We start from the raw sequence: 21,429 nt of genomic DNA, 5'->3' as shown, positions 1-21,429 counted from the left end.
CCTCCCAACAGGGAGGCCGTGGAGTGACCCCCTCAAGCCACTCAGAGGTACCTGATTTCCAATAGCTAGTAGCCTCACGAGCATAGAGCCTCCCAATTCTCTCTGGAGAGACCTCAGCAGGGTGGAAAGGAAAGATTGGAGCACCCAGAATCCAAGAGGTCCTGTAGCCGCACAGTGGTTCTGCGTGAATACTAATGAAGTCACGTTATTATGAATGTTCGTGAGGTGGGTGACATTTCCTGGAGGTAAGGTGACCCTTTCCCTCCTTCCCAAGCCCTCACCAGATTCCCCCGTCGTCTTCATTGTCTCTTGTACACTGGTGCTGTGTACGGTCTTAGTGTCAAGGTCATGGTCCCTTCCAGGTCACCCACCCTACTGTCCATAGGGATGCTATGCTCTTGTTCCATCTCTCATGTTGACTGGGTCACCATGAGATGCTCCTCTTTTTTTTTTTTTTTTTTTTTTTTTTGATGTGCATTGGTGTTTTGCTGTGTGAGGGTGTCATCTTGGAGTTACAGATTGTTGTGAGCTTCCATGTGGGTGCTGGGAATTGAACCCAGGTCCTCCTTTGGAAGAACAATTGGTGTTCTTAACCATTGAGCCATCTCTCCAACTCCAAGGTTCTACTCTTAGTTTGGGAATTGTGGTCCTTTCTGCATCTGCCCCCGGGTAAGGACTTCCTGCTCTGGCCAGCCCGTCTTGTCCCTGTGGATTTTTTACCTTTGTCACCTGCCGCTCTTTCCCACATTGAGCTCCGGCAGCGGGAGTATGAATGGGCTAACCTTCTGAAAAACTCTTTGGGAGATACAACTTTTAATACAAATGCTATTGATTGATTGATTGATTGATTCATGTACACGTATATGCAAGACATTTCCTCACTGCGCCCCCCCCCCCCTGCCAGGCTCTATTTTAACCCTGAAGATCCAGCTCACAAAAGGCTCCATCCTGAAATGTTGACTGGTAGTGGAGGAGACACAATAAACAGACCAGCAGATAAGGCCTATCTTGCTTGATAAGGGCCTAAAGAACAATCTGGCCAGATAAGGTAGTCTGGAGGATTGGGCCCTACCTTATCAGAAAGGCTTTTCCTATGAGCTGCTGAGCTGTTGGGAGAGTTTCTCTGAAAAGCAACAATGAGCTGAGATCTGCAGCTGGCCTGGCCACTCGGCTGTTCAGAGGAAGGGGCGGGACTTTAAAGACTCAGCTGTAACAGGACTAGAGATTGCTAGTGTGTTCTGAGAACCCAAGGGAGCTGAAGTAGCCGGAGCGAGGGGGGAGTCCTCAGACTCCCTCAAGAGTGCTCCTTCAGTTCAGAGCCGCGAGGACTGCATGACCTCAGTTGCCTGTTTGCTTTTGCATACAGTATAAAATATTTACTTTGTTTACATTTACTCATTTATCAAAACACTGAGTGCTCACAAACAGTAGCCTGGTGTTTTCTGGGCTAGTTAAATATATGATCGATGGCTATTGTATTATTTCTGGGCCATGCATAGGGTGTGGAGAAGGCTTCTTGCTTTCTGATGGCAGATGGAATGGAGAACAGCTGGGTTTTTTGATGGCTGGAGGTGGCCATCAGCCACCAGCCTCTGCTCTCTGGAGGTGGCTTTCCTGAGCGGCTGGCTGTGAACATGAGGAATTAAGACACTAGATGTCTTGTCTGACTTGATAGCACTCACGGCGACCCAATGTTTGGATGGCTTTTTCTTTGTTTGTGTTTAACAAATATGCTGAGCAGAGACCTCTCCGCTTCATCTGCTTCGCTTTTCCCAATTGCTTTTGTTCTTATTATTCCAAACATGTTTACCGAGAACTTTGAAAAAATCAGTCCTATTGTGGCTGTGATTTTTCTTTCCAATCAGAAAGCTTATTAGAATAATAATTAGAGTTGAGATGGGGGTAAAGGCACTTGCCATGCCTGCTAACCTGATAATCCTCAGGACCCGTGTAACAGAGGGACAGAACCAGCTCCTTCGAGTTGTCCTCTGACCTCCACACACACTCCTTAGGTCATGTGATGGCTGAAGCCCATCTACCAAATACTCTCCCCTTCCCCAAATGCACAAATGCAATAAAATAAAAATAACTAGTCTTTTTGCTGCCCAAACCAAAATATTCCCTCTTGTTATTTAAATTTGGTAAGTTTAAAATACTGGTTCAGACAGTTTGCATCTAGCCTGAAAGTATTTTAAGACATTATTCTGTTTGGTGCCTTCATAGGACATTGAGAGGAGGGCAGGGCAGAAGCTAAGGGTTTCCGTGATCTACTCTGTGTCCGTGTCCTGAGAAAATCACACAGAGTAGAATCTTCAGGAAGAGAGCAGCCCTCCCTAAGCTGAAGTCATACCCACCAGCATTGCAGGGTGAGCCACACCCTGCTATGTTACTTTTTGGAGGCGGGCAGAGTTAGGTTCCCCTGAGGCCTGGTAGACACCCACATTCATAAACTGAAGTTATTTTCTCTGATGGACAGCACCTCATGGCTGTCTGGTCTTCAGCGTACCCGGGCTGGTGGTTCTCTTTGGGATCACAGGGTTCATTACTCTGGCATTGTGTGAGGCATCTTCCCAGAGTGCAGCTACTGGGCACTAACGTCCTTTCCCCATCTCCCTTGCCTCAGGCAGCAGAGGAATTGCTAAGAGACTGTCTTAGATGCCCTCAAAGCTGCTTACTTATTTTACTGATCTGTTTGTGTTGAGACAGGATCTCACTATACAGCCCAGGCTGGCCTCAATTGTGCAGCCCAGGCTGACCTTAGACTCACTGTGTTGCCTAGGTTGGCCTCGAACTTGAGGTCTTCCTGCCTCATCCTCTGTAGTGCTGGCGGTAAAGGTGCGTGACACTATGCCTCGCTCACAGTTGACCTTTGACTCCTTGTCCTGGTCCTGTGTGTATTCATTGCAGAGGACTTGAGTTCGGCTGCTGGCAGCTCTGACTCCCTCTTCTGGTTTCCTTAAGCACGACATGCACATGGGGCACACACATACACACTGTCAAAACACGTAAAATAAAAATAAATCTTAAAGGAAAAAAGAAAGGAAAAAGAAGGTTGAGCTGGCGAGATGGCCCAGCTGGCACGGTGTTAAGAGGACCCACATTTGATCTTAAAAGGCCAGGTGCAGTGATATGAGCTTGGAGACCATGGTAGAGCCCTGGGACTAGGCTAATGGGTAAGCTCCAGCCAGTGAGAGATTCTGTCTTTGTTTGTTTGTTTGTTTTGAGACAGGGTTTCTCTGTGTAGCTGTGGATGTCCTGGAACTCTCTCTGTAGACCAGGCTGGCCTCAAACTCACAGAGATCTGCCTGCCTCTGCCCCCTGAGTGCTGGGCTAAAGATGATGCTGTCTTAAAAAGTGGCTCTTGAGAAATGATACCTAAGGTTGACCTTTGGCCTCTACATGCACGTGCACACATGCACGTTTATTTGCATACACGTGTACACCTCACCCAGCACATCTACATTGTGAGCTCTTGCATGCACACGTATACACTGGCAGAAATTGTTAAAATTGGCCCTGGCCTGTGAGGGTTTCAGACATTTGGAAGCCACTCAGATAACGTGTAGGTGGGGCTGTGTGTTCTCAATTGAGCCTAAACCAGGGAGTTGTTTTTCTAATGAGAAAAATGCAGAGAAATAGGTCCAACAAAAACCAAGTTTGGTTTGAAAACCCAAACAGCTAGGAAGGAGTCATGAACTAACTGAGAGTTCCCCTGTGAAGCGCTTCTCAGGGGCAGTGTTTTGCGTTTAGACCTGTCCGTTTGGGGCTTGGCTGGAGGCTATGGGTCCCTCCCTCTCAGAAGGTTAGAGGCCCCAGCCATCAGCACGAGAAAGCATTTGATATTTACAGGGTGGCTCAGGACTCAGAGTGAGCTCTAAGTGCCTCTAGTAAGCCCTGCTGTGGCTTAGTGGAGGGTTTTCCTTTGCAGTTTGAGGACCATGCTTAGGAGGGAACCTGCTTTAGTAACGGTGGATAAGCAAGGATGGTGGAATGGCCCAGAACTGTTGTCTACCAGTGCTCACCATACCTGCCTTAGCTGCTTTCTGCCTTTACTAAAATGATAAATTTGCATTCTTTATGTGTGTTATATGCATGTGTGTGCACGTGTGTATACAGTTAAACATGTCGGTGTGATGAAGGAGATCTGATGCCCTCTTCTGGCCTCTGCTGACAGACACACACACACACACACACACACACACACACACACAGAGAGAGAGAGAGAGAGAGAGAGAGAGAGAGAGAGNACACACACACACACACACACACACACACACACACAGAGAGAGAGAGAGAGAGAGAGAGAGAGAGAGAGAGAGAGAGAGAGAAAGAGAAAGAGACTGACTGAGACTGAGTTGAATAGTGGCACTGGCAACTTTCCAGTATCAGTTTGGGTGTTCTGAGTGTCACCCGAGGGACTCTGCTGCCAGAGCCACCTCCAAGTCTCCCATTTTGGAAAACAGGCTCATTCCCTCTAGGATCTAGAGTTCTGCATGAGCCGTCTGGGGATGGAGCTTCCGGGGCTCTCTGCTAGTTGCCCCTGCTCTTGTTCAGACTTTTCTCAGACCTGTAAAGCTCTATGCAGAATTCACTCCATGCTCCTCACCGCTTCAGAAGCCAGTCAACAGAGGGAGGGGTTGAATCTTAAAACTGTAGGGCACTCTCTGTACTGGGGAGTTATGCTATCTGAGAGGACAAGGGCTTGATATCCTAGAAGGCCCTGTTCCAGCTGTCTCTAGCCAGTTGATAATATAGGGAGAAGGGGGATGGACAAAGACATTCTTTCTGGAGCTCTGTCCTGCTCCTCTGGTCCAGGTGCTTGGCCGTCTTTCCGAGACCTGTGATATCTTTCTTTCATTGTTGCTATTATCTTTTGCTCTCTTCCCTTGTTCTGTGGCTGACTGGACTCAGGCACTTGAACTCTTGAGTCAAGTTACTTTCTGCTCACACCGTCTTGTCTTCTTGCAGGGGCATGTGCTCTGGGAGAGGGTTAATGCAGAACAAGCCAGCATTTAAAAGTAAGTGTGTGTGTGTGTGTGTGTGAAGCTGATAATAATGTGTGTATGCCCATTCCTTTCTGTAATATGAAGTTCAAGTGAGTCTTCATAATACAGACTATAACAATGTTCCCGTCTGTCCCCTCTGCCACCTATTAGAGTATTTGGTTGTCCCTATAAGCAGGGAACTTGCAGTTAGTCGTGGGGACATTTCTTCCACATTTCCTCCCATCCCCCTCTGTGGGGCGGGTCCTACAATGTTTCTCTGACTGGTCTAGAACTCACTGTGTAGAACAGGCTGGCTTCGAACTCACAGAGATCTGATTGCCTCTGTTTCCAAATGCTGGGGTTAAAGTCATGCAATTTCATTGACCTTTGGGTCTCTTCTGTACGGGGTTTCTGGGGGTTTCTGAACACTTTGTAGCAAGCACCCCATGCAATTTCCTGCTGCTCTTGCAGTTCTGAAAAGTTTTCTAAACCAAGTGCCTCAAACGCTCCTTGGAAAATTCCAGCCAAGCTCCTATCTCTGTTTTCAGTTACCCGGTCAGTGTTGACTGTCCCAATAGTGTGTGTGTAGACTTTTGTATGACACTCCCTGGTTTCCTTTGGGGACTGGCTTGGGCTGATTTCTTTCCTCTAGGAGGGCAACCAGCTGCTGATGGTTTGAGAGCTTGTCTGGGAATGAGACAGGTGCCAACGATGGGCCTGAAATCCATTCTTGAGAGTATCACTGGTTCTCTGGTCCAGGCTGGAAGTCTATAGGCAGTGGACCCGAACCACCTTCTCCCAGGGGCAGGCGGGAGCGAAGTCTGCCAGTGAAGAGGTTAATCTCCCAGCTGGCTGTGCAGGTAAGGTTGGGAAAGATCTGCAGAAAACTTGCTCCTCAGTGTCCTGCCTCCCTTTCCTTCTGTCCTGAGCTCCTTCATGCGATTATCTGGAGGTTTTTGTGCATGTAAAGGGATCAGGGTTGGGACCTGTTCTCCGATTCTTGTCCTCACTAAGACTAGAGTCCCATCTCGTGTGCCTGTGACTGGGTGGCCACATCCAATGAGGAACATTTGCTGTCTGTAGTTGGAATGACTGCCTATCAGCTCTCAAATAAAGATGCGGAGACTTATTAATAATTACGATGGTCTGCCTTAGCTTAGGGTTGTCTCACTAGCTCTTTTAACTTAATCTAACCGGTTTCTATATTTTGCCTCAGGGCTTTTGACCTTTCTTTCATTCTGTGTGTCCTACTTTCCTGCTTCCTCTGTGTCTGTCTGGCCCCTGGTGTCTTCCTGTCATCTCTTTTTCTTTCTTCCTCAAGCCTAAATTCCTCCTCCTACTTATTCTCCCTGACTAGAAGGCCTGCCTGTACCTCCTCCCTCACTACTGGCTGGTCAGCTTTTTATTAGACCAATCAGGCGCCTTAGGCAGGCAAGGTAAAAACAGCAACACATCTTTACATAATTAAACAATTGTGACACATTTTTACATAGTTAAAACAAATATTCTGCAACATAAACAAATGCAACACATATTGGCGCAGTTAAAAATTCCACGACAGCTGCCTCCTAAGATAGCCTGTCTTCTCTTTGGGTGTCTCTGTTAGAAGGCTTGCTTTCTTCTCTTACAGGTATGTCCAGCCTTTTCACGTTACAACAGGCCATTGTCACCTACAATTTCACAACTTATATTTATCTTTCACAACTGTACAATTGAGTTACAGAAACCAGTTATAATGGTTTTAAAATTATTTTTTGAGACTTTGTTTCTGCATGTGGGTTTCTTTTCTTTTCTTTTTTTTTTTTTGCCAGTGTGTATGTATATGCACTATGTACGTTCATTGCCTGTGGAGGTCAGAAAAGGATGTTGGATTCCCTGAAACTGGCGTTACAGATGGTTGTGAGCCTCCATGTGAGTGCTGAGAATCAAACCTGGGTCCTCTAAAGAACAGCTTTTAACGGCTGAGCATCGCTCCGGCTCTCATGATGTTTTAAGCAAGTTTGGAATTTTGTGTTGAGCTGCATTCATTGCTATCCTGGGGCACATAGGTCAGGCAAGTCTGTGTGGAATTGTCCCTGCTCTAGGAACCCAAAACAGATTTAATCTCCTTTTCACGTGACAGCCCCTCTGGCATTTGATGGGAGTTTATCTTGTTCCTCGTCTCAGGCCCTCCCTCAGCACCAGCGCTTTCTCTTGGCATTTCTGAAATCACTCAGGCAGTGGCTCTCCTTCCATTAGGAGTGAGGGGAAGTGTGACCCTGGTCAGTAGGGGCCACCTGGCTCACGGGACCGCCATGTCCTCTGCAGGATGGGACTCTGAAGCTGTATCCTTGAGGGATGCACGTGTCTTTGGCATGGATCAGAGAGATCCTTGATTCAAGGAGAACCTACTGTGTGGTTCATATTCCTGCCCTGCCAAATCTAGACCTGGTGTTTATAGAGGTCACAGCTCTCCTTGACGATGATGTCTAGTGACAGTAGTTATGATCAGGTATGCCCTTTTTATTTGTTTGTTCTCTGAGACAAGGCGTAACTATTCGCTCAGCTTCCCTAGTGCTGGTTTCACAGACCTCTGCTGCCATGTCTGGTCCCTCTATGTCATTTTAAATAGAAAAATTAAGAAGCCACAGAAAAACACGGTTCGCTTGTCCTCCTGTGAGGACAATGACTCCTCAAAGATGCTCATGTCCTGCCCGATCCTGGAACCTGTGATGATTCCTTGTAAGGCAAAGGGGGTGCAACTACATGAACAACTTTGAACCTGGAGAAGGACCCGACTTGCTCAGCCCAGTGTGTTCATGGGGATCTTTATAAGGGGAGGAGGGAGGCAGGAGAGGCGGAGCCAGAAGGGGTGGGTTTGTGATGGAAGCAAGGTCAGGGAGACGTTCCCTTCTCACTTCGAAGATGATGGAGAAGACCAAGCACTTCCTCAAGTAGCCACGAGGAACTGAGAAAGATAAGGCTGACTATGTAGCCATGATAAGCTGGAAATGCTTCTTTCCCCGTTTTTCATGGATGCCTTCCCAGCCACCTCTAAGCCACTTTGAAGGCACAGTTCCTGTTCCTACTTTCCAAATTCCTCCATTACCCAGGATAGACCTCCAGGGAGTGGGTTCTTGATAACTGTCCACAGAAAACCAGATGTTGAATTTGAGACATCGAGCTCCACCGCGTGGGTGGTCCTCTGAGAAAGGGAGCCCAGACCAGGCCCTCAGAGTCCTGCCTTGCATAGGGAGCTCGGAATCCCTGCTCTGGAGCCATTGTGCTGAGTCTACCAGTTCTCTGAGACTAAGAGAAAGAGGAGGGAAAGAGGGGGGGGGGAGAGAGAGAGAGACAGAGACAGAGAGACAGAGACAGAGACAGAGAGAGGATAGCAGAGACTGCATTTGCAATAACTGCAGGAACACAGGCTGGTGCCTCCTGTTTCCCTAATGAATGACAGCTGATAAAGTGCTTCCTCAGTCATGACCTCATTCCATCCCATAATGGTCCCATGAAGTGGCCATCCTGTTCTCTATGTGCTTGGCCTTTCTTGGGAGACCAGCATAGAGGACTTCCAAGCTCATCTGTTGGAATGTGAGAGGAACCTATAGTTTCCCTTCTCATCTGCTGGCAATTTGAGACACTCCCAGGCCCTCATGGGATCAAAGTGGCCTGGGAACTTGTCTTGTCTTGTTGGGTGTGTACATATCTTTGGTATATGTCCAATGGCTAGGCCCCCCACTTTTAAGCTTTATTGTGAGGTGGGGTTCCCCAGGCTGGCTTTGAACTTGTGAACACATCCTCCTGTCTTCACCCCGTGAGTGTTAGGTGTGTGCTATGATGCCCAGTTTATGGGGATGGTGGGCACTCAACCCAGGACTTGGTGTGTGCTAGGCAAATTCTTTTTCCAGCTCAGCTGTATCCACAGCCCCCACCCTTTCCTTCTTATGGGACAGAAGGTGTGGGTGGTGACTTGCCTGAGATCCTGTTGCTTCCTGAGATGGGAGATGCTTCTGTTTCCAGAGTGGTTGGGGGCTGCAACGCTCCACTTCTTCGCGGCCATCAGGAAAATTCTCATTTTCTCCTCAAAGTTCTACATGGCTCTTAATATTCTGCTGTTCCTCTCAGGTCAGCCAGCCTTCTCTCAGCTTCCCCACTCTGCTCTTCCAGGAGCCTCCTTGCTGTGGGAGCCCACAGATTCCTCCTCCCATCTGCTGTGATTCTGAGAAAGACCCCCAGGTCACACGGATCAAGGTGACCTGGGAACTGGCATTGTCCTTGCTCCTGGGTGTATACATGTCTTTGATATATGTCCAATGGCTGGTTTCCCGGCAGATGCAACACCAGCACCACTCCCTGCCCCTGTTTTGTTTTTATAATTCTCTGCACCCCCCCCCCCCAACAACAACCTACAGTCCAGATAAATTCCAAAAGCTCACTTGGCCATTTGTTGAGTGTGTGGCTTTTGAGTGGATCTCCTGGGATGAGACCGTTGGGCAGGGTCATGAATGTTGGAAAAAGTCCAGGCCCTTAACCAAGATATCTTTGGCTGTTGTATAGTTGGGCTTTGGAGGCAGATGGGTGTATGTGACCTTTGGCTAGTCACAGTTGCTAGGTGACCTTAGGCAAGTGAGTGAACCCCTCTCTCTGAACCTTAGTTGCTTCATCTGAGAAGTAATGGCAAATTACATGATACCTACCGGTAAAGCACAGGAAAATATTGTAAATAATATATATATATTGTTTGGCATCACCCTTGACACATGGTGAATGGTCAGTATGATTTATGACTGTATTACTAATTATTAATAATTAGTGATAATTACTGGCATGTTTCGCATCAGACACCTATGGGTAAAGTGGCTCTGGAGGCAAATTCTGCCCTGGTTACTCAAAATTGAACTGTCCCATTTTCTCATTTGGAGGGGGAGGCCTTAGATTGATGGGTGCCTCTCATTCACAAAACTTAGAACGACATCTGCTCAGTGTATTTGTTTGCTTGTTTGTTTGGTGAGGGAGGTAGACATTAAGTAAAAATTGAAAAACTTATAAGTGTAGAACTGTAGTTACTCTGAGGAACAAGGCGTGCCCTAGGAACTTGGCAGGTGGGCCTGGGGACCTGTGTTGTTGGTTGACAGACTTTGCATGTGTCAGTTAGGTGGCTTGGGTCTCTGATGCCGCTGGGTTCACATTCCAGCAGGGGTAGAGGTGGCCTGAGATCCTGGGGAATTGGTGGTGGCAGCTGGTTTTAATAAGTGGCCATCCAAGTTGACCGAGACAGGGACACCCCCAGTGACTCTGAGGTCACTAAGAAGGAAGTCCTCACGAGAGGGGAGGAGCTGGTTTGGGCCTCTGCACAGGGAAGGAGACACATTTGGGTCAGGGAAGCCAGGCCAGTGCTTATTAAGGGACGTTTTAACACGGTCACCTTTTGTGCCGAGTTCAATTACACCCCCACCAGCATTTTCTGTCACGGGGCATCCTGTGGTCACGCAGGCTTAATGAGTATCCTCTCCATGTAATTCGCCTCCATCTTTCTCCTTCCTTGCTCTGCACACATCACAGACGAACGTGGGGCTGGGAACAGAACCTGGGTCCTCTGCAAGAGCAGCCAGTGCTCTCCCATTGAGCCGTCTCTCCAGTCCCAATGCCTAAGCAGGGATTCCCTTTCTTTGTCTCCTTTTGAGCTTTGTCCTTTTCCTCTTCGGGTTACCCCCCTTCCCCCCCCCCCCCCCACCGCCTTTTCCTTTCTTTGCAGTGATTTTTTTTTAACTTTGCCTGTTCTATTTCATAACTTGACACATGTTTTGGTAAGAATGTCTGCTTCCTGTTGCCGGCAGGACAGTTAGGGCACGGGGCACTTTAGTCTAAGACTCAAGCATGGTTTCTACAGTTGAGGCCAGGAAGCTGCCATCGAAGAGATACACCGGAGACCTAAAAGATATTTTGGTTTTCATACAAAAACGAGTATAAATTATCCCCTAGGGGAAAAACACAGACCACAGACGTGTAACTCTCCCTCAGGTTTCTGTGCACATCAGCCGCCCATCTGAGGTGCGTGTTAATGTTCCACTGGGCTAGTGTCCAGAGGGCTGTTTTGGATGTTGCAGTCCTGAGTGGGTTAATGTTCAGAGCAAAGGCACCAAGGGTCATAGTGAGCAATCTGAAGGATTTCATTATTTAGATTGACGGCCGTAAGGCACAGACAAGGGACCCCATGTTAGGCTGAGAGGGTGGAGGATAGACTAAAGTTGCTATGATTCCGTGACTGATGAGAGAGAAATCATGACAGGGATGGAGAGAGCATCCCTGAGCAGAAGTTTGGACTCTCAAAACATGGAACTGGGAGCTTGAAACCGGCTCATCTAGGGGGAAGCTCGGGTGTGTTAGCCTCTGGACACTTCGTTTGTAGACTGTCATCCACCTGCTTGAGAAGGGGTGAGGTGGAGGATGGGCAGTGTGTTCTGGAGAGGAGAGACACAAGAGTGACTTTGTTTTGCATGTTTGGATTGTCTCATCAATGTCTTTCCTGGCACTCTCAAGGCAAGGAGGGATTTCCCTATGTGGACATTGCCGCTCTTTGTTAAATCCCCACCGTGCCCAGTAGCTGGGCTCGCTATACCCTTGGCAGCCATTCAGCCCAAGAGTGAGCTGCCAGAAGGAAGAAGGAAAGCAGCGCTCCGTCCAGCTAATACCGACCCCACTCTGTTCTCTGCCACAGAGCACCAGGCTGTGTCTGATATTCGTACTCCAGGCTGGGGACAGAAGCTGGGTCTGGCAGAGGTTGCATCCTGGGGTGGAGGGAGAGTATGGGCAGGGAAGGTTGCTGGTTCCACAGGTCAGCTTTCTTTTTCTCTGTTGGAATAGAGTCACACACACTCCAGGATGGCCTCAAACTCAGTCTGTGGCTAAGGATGACCTTGAATTTCTGCTCATCCTGCACTACTTCCCGAGTGTCCCGAGTGACCCCAGCATCCCCAGCACAGATACTGCAAACCTCTACCGCCATATTTATTTAGCGCAGTGCTGGGATCAGCATCATGGCCTCCTGCATGCTAGGCAAGCACTCTGTGCACGGAGCCACATCCCCAGTGTTCTAACACACCCCAGTGTCCTCAGAGCATGCTATGCAGCAGAACACCGCAGCTTTGCCTTGACCTGACTCCCAAGTTGTGCTTGCTCAGGGCCTGGGTTTCTATAACACCTGGAGCCCTACTGGTGGTGTTTTCTCCAACTTTGGCAAACCCTGGAGTCTTGAGAGGCTCTCCCAGCCCCACCTAGGACCTGGCCGAGCCACTTCATTGAGTCTCTGAGTTTCTTGTTGACATGAAAACATGGCTCTAATCTCAAAGGGAATAGGAGATTATTTATTCTGGAGCAAGATATGAGTGACCATGACCTAAGAATATGGACTCAGGTGGCCCCCATAGTTTATTGTGGTGACACTTTCATGCAGCATTTATTTATTTATTTTAATTTTTTTCTTTATGTGTGTGAGTACTCTATTTGCATGTACACCTGCACACCAGAAGAGGGCATAAAACCCCATTATAAATGGTTTGTGAGCCACCATGGGTTGCTGGGAATTGAACTCATGAACTCTGGAAGAGCAGTCAGTGCTCTTAACTGCTGAGCCATCTCTCCAGCCCCATGTAGTATTTATAACTACAGAAAAAGCAGGATGCTTGTAAAGCACTCTGGGAACTTCAGGTCGGCGGGTTGCAGCAAAGTGGAGAGGGAGGGCTCTGTTGCAGTCTCAGAACACGCTTGGAAGCAGTGGTGTACTAACATGCACTAAAAGTCACATGACAGTCGTCAGACAAGCGGGTGGACCATGGATGCTTATTAAGGGAGCTAAAGATTGCCTGAGATAATTTGGATCTGAATCTGCAACATTCCAACTCTCAGTAATTACAAGTTCTAATCTACCAATCAGCCTTGTAGAGTCTTTAACTGGCGCGCGCGTGCGCGCGCGCGCGCGCGCGCGCGTGTGTGTGTGTGTGTGTGTGTGTGTTTGTTTCCCTGCAAGCTCCAGTCCTTGTTTGGTACTCCCTGAAAGGCTCACAGTCTCTTTTGGGCCAAAAGTTCCACTCTCAGACAGCCTTCCCGCCTCTCTCATACCGTGGTCCTCTTCCACCACTGCCTCCAGCGGCTTTGTTTCCTTCAAAGCACGTCCCACAATGTCTGAGTCCACATTTACTCTTTCCTTCCCTCCCGCCGTGTAAGTTCTGTGGGACAAGGGCCTCAGAACCCCAGTCTCTGTCACAGAAGGCTGGCCAGCATGGTAGCAGGCTCCTAGGACCAGCTTCCTAGTGGTGACGTACAATCGCAGCGTCAGCAAATCCAAAAGAGCTGATGACCTCTGGCTGCTGCCGGGCTGCAGTGTCATAGTTCAGTATGGTTTGTGTGTTTATAAAATATTATAAGGTTATAATAGTTTAACTATGAGCTGTCGAGAGAACCAAAGTGGATGGAATACTTGGATGAGGCCTTTATGCCTTGTGAGGGTCCAGTGGAATCAGGAAAGGGTAGAGGGCTGGGGAGAGGCATTTACAGAGGAGGCCTGAGTTCAGATCCTCAGAAGCCACCTAAAAACTGGATGTGAAGTGTGAGAGTCCATAATCCCAGTGAGAGATGGGAATGGGGGTGTGCCAGGCTCCATATGCCTTTAATGCCAGCACTTGGGGTGCAGACGCAGAGGCAGGTGAGTCTCTGTGAGTTTGAGAGTTTGAGACCAGCATGGTCTACATAATGAGTTTCAGGCCAGCCATGGCTACATTGTAAGACCCTGTCTTAAAAAAAAAGAAAAGTAAGGAAAAGGAAAGAGCTAGGCAGTGGTGGCTCACGCCTTTAATCTCAGAACTCTGGAAGCAGAGGCAGGTGGATCTCTGTGAGTTCGCTGCAGTTTGATCTACAGAGGAAGTTCCAGGACAGCCAGGAATACACACACACACACACACAAAACCTGTCTCAAAAACCAAACCCAAACCCAAAAAGAACAACAATGAAAAAGGAAATGAAAAGGGAGAAGGGAGGCTGGGAGGCAGAGACAGGAGAACCCCACAGGCATATTGGCCAACTAGCCAGGAGAACGAATGGTGAGGGCCAACGCCCAGGCTGTCCTCTGATGTCTATACACACACATACACACACATGCATGCATGCACACATGTATTCAGACACACACACACGCATTCACGCACACTCTCACACACATGCATGCATGCACATGTGGATGCAGACACACACACACACACACACACACACACACGCAAGCCCCCAGTGACCTACCCTCCTCCTGCAAGGCACACCTTCTAAAGGTTTTATAATAATGCCCTCAACAAGGAACAAGTGTTCAATTACAGGTGCCTGTGGGAGACATTTTTCATTCATACCACAACAGTATTTTTAACAAAATTCAGATATATGGAGTAGGTTTTGAAATTTTGCTAGCTGGGAGTGCAGCTCCATGCTAGAGTATGTGCTTGGCCTCAGCCCCCACCAAGTCCTGGGCTCAATTCTTAGCTCCACAAATGAATGAACGAATGCACGGTAACAATGCACGGTAACACTTAAGTCCACCCACACCCAAGAAGTTAAAGTGTCAAGAGTATCGGAACTTCTGTGCACAGAATTTCTGTGCAGCAAAAATGTCAATTCATTTGGATTATTGACTTAAGCTTTTCTTATTGAAAACATGGCGCCTTGGGAAACTTCCTTGTTTAGGTGTCTGTACACAATAATGACTTTATTACATATCCTGACTCCCGGGCAGGGAGGGCATAGAGCAGCTTCCAAATTCTAAACTGTGCCTTCGGCTCTTGAGAGACCAAGGAAGGGCTTTGGTGCTTAGAAATTGAAAGGAGACGCGTGGTCCCCTTCCTGCGTACTTTTCACCCGAACACGTATTTGCATTTACACATCCCCTGCCAGGTGTAATTTATTAAAGGCCCAGCCACATGCAGCCCTGGCATGGGAGAGCCTGGAGCCGAAGTGAGGCTGGGCTTGGGTGCAAGGGCTTCAGGAAGGAGAAGCCGCGCCAGGATGTTTCCAGGGACAGCCAGTTTGTCCCTGAAAGGCTGTTGAGAATAAGTGGTAGCATGGCCAGGTGGCTTCAGAGTCATGGTTAGGATAATAATCCTTTCTCAATCAGTTACTTAAGAGAATTCTAGGTTGGAAAGTTTTACCACAGCATGAGGACCCGCTGTCACCAACTATATAGATAATAGCCACCTTGAAGAACAGACAACTTGCGTTTGTATGTATGTGAATCTGCTAAGTTTCTGTTTTAGGAACTTTATTTTCATCTTGTTTTAAAATAGGGCTATGTTCTATTTTTCTTTTACTCATTCTGTCTTGCTTTGAGATGGCAGCTCTCTTTGTAGCCTGTATTGCAGACTGGCCTGGAATTCACGATCCTCCTACTCTGCCTCCCAAGTTCTGGGATGACAGGCATGAGCTACCATGCTCCGCTCCTTCTGTTTGTTTGTTTGTTTATTTATTTAACATCTTTACTATTATGATATTAAGGTGCCCCTCATTTATATCACAGCTCACTTGGCACTTGTACCCAACAGATTGAGACAGGCTGGAGACTTGTTGGTTTGTGATTTGGAGACAGAGGGGGGTGGTAGAGAGATGGGGAGACTGCACCCCAGGAGCACCTCCCAGCGCCTCTGTTTTGTAACTGTTTGGCTGTATTTGCCCATAAAGCAGATCCCCACAGCCATTCTGTGATGGGGACTCGGGTGGATGGAGGATGCCTCATGGGTTCCCTGGGACTCTTCCGGAAGCTCACCACGACAGGGGAGAGGCTTGAGCATAGGATTCACTTGCAGAAGGCTTCCTGGGGTAGATTCCTGTAAATGGCTTGTCCATTTGTCATGAACTGCACATTGTTGATGCATCTCCAATAATGCAGGCTTGATGATCCTAGGGCCTGTTCCCTGTCTTAGAACACGCATACCTTGTGGCCCAGAGGTCATTCGTGGGAAGCAACGTCACAGTGGGACTATAGGTCTTGTTCTAGTGCTTTAAGGTAGGGATCAGCATCTGCCTGGGGGTTCCTGAGAGAAGAGGAGCTGGACAGTCAGCGTGTGTTTGCATGCAGGCATGTGTGGGAATGTGCGTGAGGAAGCCCAATGTTGACACTGACTAACTTCCTCAATCTCTGCTCCAGATTGCACTGAACACGGTACTCACCAACTTGGCTTGGTTGGCTGACCGGTGTGCCTTTGCCTCTCCAGCACTGGAGTTTCAGGTGTTTACCTGGTCATTTAGGAGGGAAAAACGGTACTGGAGATCTGGAGTTAGGTCCTCAAGATTTCATAGCAAGTTCTTTACCCATTCAACCTTATCCCTAGCTCCTTATGGAAAACTTTTTAAAAAAGCATCTGTTTCTGTGCATCTATGTTTCTCTGTGTATGTGTGCATGCATGTGTACACGCATACCTGCATGTTGCAAACACATGAGTGTGCAGAAGTTGTCATTTGTGTGTAGTACAGAGGAGAATGCCAAGTGTCTTCCTTTGATGTGGGAGTGTCATATATCAATCTATTGATTTCATTGGTTAAGCAATAAAGAAACTGCTTGGCCCTGATAGGTTAAAACATAGGTGGGAGGAGTAAACAGAACAGAATGCTGGGAGGAAGAGGAAGTGAGCTCAGAGACGCCATGCTCCCCTCTCCCAGGCAGACGCGATAGCTCTGCTCTCTGAGACATGCGATGAAGCTCTGACCCAGGATGGATGTAGGTTAAGATCTTCTCCGGTAAGCCACCTCGTGGGCTACACTGATTATTAGAAATGGGCTAGTCCAGGTGCGAGAGTTAGCCGAGAAGAGGCTAGATATAATGGGCCAAGCAGTGCTTAAAAGAATACAGTGTCCGTGTAATTATTTTGGAGCATAAGCTAGCAGGCGGCCGGGGTGCTGGGGATGCAGCCCCTCCGCTCATATTACAACATTCCTTGATTGTTCTTGCCTTGAGACAGGCTTTCTCAGCAAACCAGAAGCTCACTGTTTCTGCTAGGCTGGCAGGATGGCAAGCCCCCAGAGGCTGCCCCATATCCAATGCTAGGGTTATAGGGTCATGTGGCCATGCCCCACTTTTCACTTGGGTGCTGGGGATTCAAACCCAGCACCTCATTCTCACTGAGCCATCTCCCAGCCCTCCCCGTCAGCCATTTAAATGTAAAGGAACTCACCTGTACACGTGGACAGTGAGTCCTCTACTCCCCATTCATTTATTCCCTCAGTGTACTCTCTATGAGACACGTGGCAAGCAGCAAGGCATGGCTGTGTGATATCCCCACTGAGCTCTGCCAGATGAGATGCCGCTGTGGGCACAGAGATGTAGTGAGGGATGCAGGGATGTGTGCTGGTCCAGGGTCCTCCAGCGACCAGGTGAGGATAATTATACCAGATACACAGTGGGAGACAGGGACACGGTAAGACCCAGTGATGATCTCATGTAAGTCCTAAGGCTGCTCCTGACTTGTGCGTGAGACCCTGGAGGAAATGACCAACCTAACAGAACTTGTATATCTCTTAGGCGGTGAAAATATTGTCCACACTAGTGCTCCAAGGGTCTGGCCCAAAGGATATAAAGGAGGGATCCTGCCTCCTGTCTGCCATGTAGCCGCAATGAGCGTGTCTGAAAAAGCTTAAAGTGTGGTTTGGAGGTACAGAATTGCCTGCCAGAGGAGCTGTTGCCACTGGGCCTGTGCTGAGCTCCTCGGAGCTGAGTGCTGGTGTCTGACATCAGTCGGAAGCTGTCCCCGTAGGTGAGACCTGGGGAGAGAGTGGGCTTTTCACAGGTGAACGCACTGACAGTCCCCGGCTGAGGATGTAGCTGAGTTGATAGAGCTTGCCTGGAGTGCCTGAAGCCCCGGGTTCTACCCTCTGCACCTTGTAAACTCTTTCTTGATGATGCACAACACCCAGAAGGTGGAGGCAGGAGACTCAAGGTCATTCTCAGTAGCTATGGAGTGAGTTCCAGACCATCCTGGGCTACAGAAGACCAAATGAGAGAAGAAGGGAAAGAGGGAGGGAGGGAAAAAAGGGGAGGAAGGGAGAAGGAAGGAAAGAAAGTATAGGCCATAATCCAGGTCAGGCCTCATAGTGTAGACAAGCAGTTATCTGCAGGATGTCCCCTCCCTTGTGATCCTTGGTGCCGTGGTTAGTGGCAGTCCTCAGGCAGGCACAGTGAAGCTATGTCTGCCTTTGAATGGCTTCTCCATGCTGAGCTGACCTCATGTTACTCGGGTCAAGACAGAAATCTGAGAAGACTCCATGCGTTTTTAGGAAGTGGGTTTTTTTTCCTTGGCTGTTTGTCTTGAGTGTAGATTTAAGTATGTCAGAGTTGGCCAGCAGGTTTTATTTTGTGTCTACCCTGACTGGGTAGCAGTGAGTGTTGAGGAAGCTTCAGAAGCCAGATTTGGGCTTGGAGATTTGGGGTGCTTCTCTACCCTTTTATTGTGTTTCTGTCTTGGGCTCCCCATGGGAGATCGAAGCCCCGATGGCAGGAGCTGCTGTCTGCCTAAGACCTTGGCTGTGCCCAGGGCGCCGTGAGGAGCTCCGTTTATTCAGTCGGCAATGTTTATAAAAGCTCATCTGTGGACATAGCGTTGTACTTTAGATTCCCTGCCCTCTGCTTTCTTAATTAGTTAATAAATTATTTTAGAATGTTGGTGTTGTATGGTCAAGAGTGGAAGTTTTTGCCTCCTAAGTATTTAAAAACACGAACACCACCAGTGTTCTTGTGGCCATAAATACAATGTTGGTTTGTTGTTGTTGTTGTTTGCTTCCAGATTTGAGCCCTTTCATTTAGCAGGCACTGTACATGACTCAGCTGTCTCATGTTTCATTTCATAAAGTCTTCCTTGCTAGCCTGACCTTAGAGATAAGAAGACACTCGGGGAGGTGATGTGTGTACCCGGCTGGGATGTGACTTTGTTCCCTGAGTTAGTAATAGATACCACCCCTCTTCTCTCTTCTAGCTGTGCCTTTCTGTTGTTTTAAAAATATATATTTATTTACCCTTTAAAGATTTAGTGTATCTGTGTATGAGATAGATAGAGTGTGTGTGTGTGTGTGTGTGTGTGTGTGTGAGAGAGAGAGAGAGAGAGAGAGAGAGAGAGAGAGAGAGAGAGAGAGCGCCTAGAGGCCAAAAGAGAGTGTCAACCATTACATATAGTTGTGAGCCATCATGTGGGTCCTGAGACTTGAACCCAGGTCCTCTGGAAGAGCAGCCAGTGCTCTCAGCTGCTGAGCCATCTCTCCAGCAACACCCCCTTCTGTTTTTTATTTGTTGTTGTTTTTGAAACTGGCCTCTCAAACGGCCTGGGTTGGCCTCAAACTTGCTATGTAACCAGGGGCTTCAGCTTTTGATTCTCTTGCCTCCGCCTGCCAATGCTAGGGTGACAGCAGGAAGCACCATCTCTGGGTTTGTGTGGTGCTGGGGATCAAACCCAGGCCTCTGTTCTTGTTAAGTGAGCGCTCTACCAACCGAGTCCCGTCTCCAGGCCACGGCTGGCCTTCTCTGCATCTTGGCTCTATTTTTGAAGCTATTAGAAATCGTCTCAAGGGTCAAGATGTGAACAGGCCTTAAGTATTTATTTTGCGCATGAATTCTATGTTTTTCCAGCGCCTGAAAACAGGAGGCCTCAGTGTGTGGGTGTGCACTGGAAGTGTGGGCATGGCATGTGACCTTTGATAGTCTCTTCTCAGCTCAGACTTTTGGGGAAGATTTATTTTATTTTATGTATCTGGGTGTTGCCGGCATGTATGCCTGTGTACCGCATGGCATACAGTGCCATGAAGACCAAAAGAGGGCACTGGATTCTCTGGATCTGGAGTTATAGACAGCTGTGAGCAGCCATATACGTGCTGGACGCGTACTCTTAACCACTGAGCCCTCTCTCCAGCTCATAGCCACTAGATTTAAAAAATTCGTATGGGAACATAAAAATGCCACAAACAGAGAGGTCATCTGTATGCTACCAAGATAGAGAAGTCAGATAGGTCAGCCAGAGACCATCCACGCAGAAAGGTGCAAGTGGGCATCCTGAGGGCAGAGGGGAATCCTCAACTCACCATAGCCCAGGCATAGGTTGTATGGGTTCGTCCAAGTGACCCAGATCTTGAGAGCCCTGGTCGAGTTGCTATGGTCTCCAGCCCTGTTAAAAGGAACCATCTCACGACCACTTTCCTTCTTTTGTGCCATTTCTTAGAATGAGGTTGTTTGACGGAGAGCTGTAGCACTCAGAACTAAAGATACAGTGATTCGTACTCCTACCCCCGAAGTAAAATAACTGGGGCTTGAGAGCTGGCTAGGTTACCAAGAGCTGCTCCTGCAGAGGACTCGCGTTCTGTCCCTGGCACCCACCTCAGGCAGATCATAACTGCCTTCCTGTAACTCCAGCTCCAGGGGATCTGATGCTCTCCAGATTCCACGGGCACCTGCCCTCAAGTGTACAGACACACGGACACACAGAGATGCTCAAAAGTGAAAAATAATTAAAAATATTTAAAATTCAAGCCCCTTGAGCCCTGTTCTCCTTTTCAGACCTTACCTTCATTTTCCATGATTCCCCAGGGAGTTTTAAAGACTTTCCTGGGTGCCAGGAAGCTGCCTTGGGAATCATAGAACTTTTGACAGCTTCCTGTCTTTGCAGGAAGTGCCCATGGGACACAATGCTTGGTTTAGAGAAGACTGTGGCATTCTCTCCGATCTGGGGACATGGGACGTAGCTTTGCATATTGTTCATCTTAGGCGTCTAGTGGCTTACTCTTATTTTTCAATTTTAAATTGTGTGTGTGCGTGCGTGCGTGTGTGTGTGTGTGTGTGTGTGTGTGTGTGTGCATGCATGCGTGCGTGTGCGCATCCATATGGAGGTTAGGGATAACCTTGGGTATGGTTCTTCAGGTGCCACCCACCTTTTGTTTCACCTCAGGGGTCTCTCACTGGCTTTACCAATTCTGGCCAGCACACTCCAGGTCTGCACTTGCTTCTGCCCCCCCCCCCCCTTAAATGTTCTGAGCTAATGTTTTAATGAATTCTGAGTGTGGAATTCAGGTCCTCATGCTGTGTGACGGGCCATCTCCTCAGCCTCCCTTACATCAAGTAGAGGTTCTAGTGTGGCTATCCCCCCCCCCCCCCCCCCCCCCCCCCCCCCCCCCCCCCCCCCCCCCCCCCCCCCCCCGACTCCCGGCCTTCCCACCACCCTTCAGGCATGCCTTTAGGAGTAACCATGTTGCCATTTGAAGTTTTAACTTATTTCTTCCTAGCCTGCCAGTGGCTTCCCTCTGACTGAGACAGTCAAGGCATCACGCTCAGGGGAAATTCCCTTTTGGCTCACGGCTCACTTTTCATTTCCTGGACTTGATCAAAGATTTGCTGAGGTTCACCAGCTGTCCACCTCCCTCCTTGTTGCTCTTTTAAATAACTCGTATGGCAAAGTGT

General features: G+C 48.4%; 1 protein-coding gene across 4 annotated transcripts in view; it reads left to right on the top strand.

The window, feature by feature from the left end:
- Cgnl1 (cingulin like 1) overlaps positions 1 to 21,429 on the top strand; it is a 153,455-nt gene that overhangs the window by 18,399 nt on the left and 113,627 nt on the right. Inside the window, exon 1 of one of the 4 annotated variants that reach the window (XM_050124406.1) lies at positions 4,934 to 5,018. The exons of the other annotated variants lie outside the window; for them this stretch is intronic. The gene's annotated coding sequence lies outside the window, so the exon portion shown is untranslated. Of the gene's footprint in view, positions 1 to 4,933; positions 5,019 to 21,429 lie in introns of those variants that run through there. 4 annotated transcript variants of the gene reach the window in all.

The sequence above is a fragment of the Alexandromys fortis genome, unplaced genomic scaffold (genome assembly GCF_014885135.2).
Source record: "Alexandromys fortis isolate MF-2015 unplaced genomic scaffold, M_Fortis_MF-2015_v1.1 scaffold_22, whole genome shotgun sequence".
NCBI lineage: Eukaryota > Metazoa > Chordata > Mammalia > Rodentia > Cricetidae > Alexandromys > Alexandromys fortis.
The sequence above is the reverse complement of the archived record's forward strand: the minus strand, read 5'-3'. Positions and strand labels throughout refer to the sequence as shown.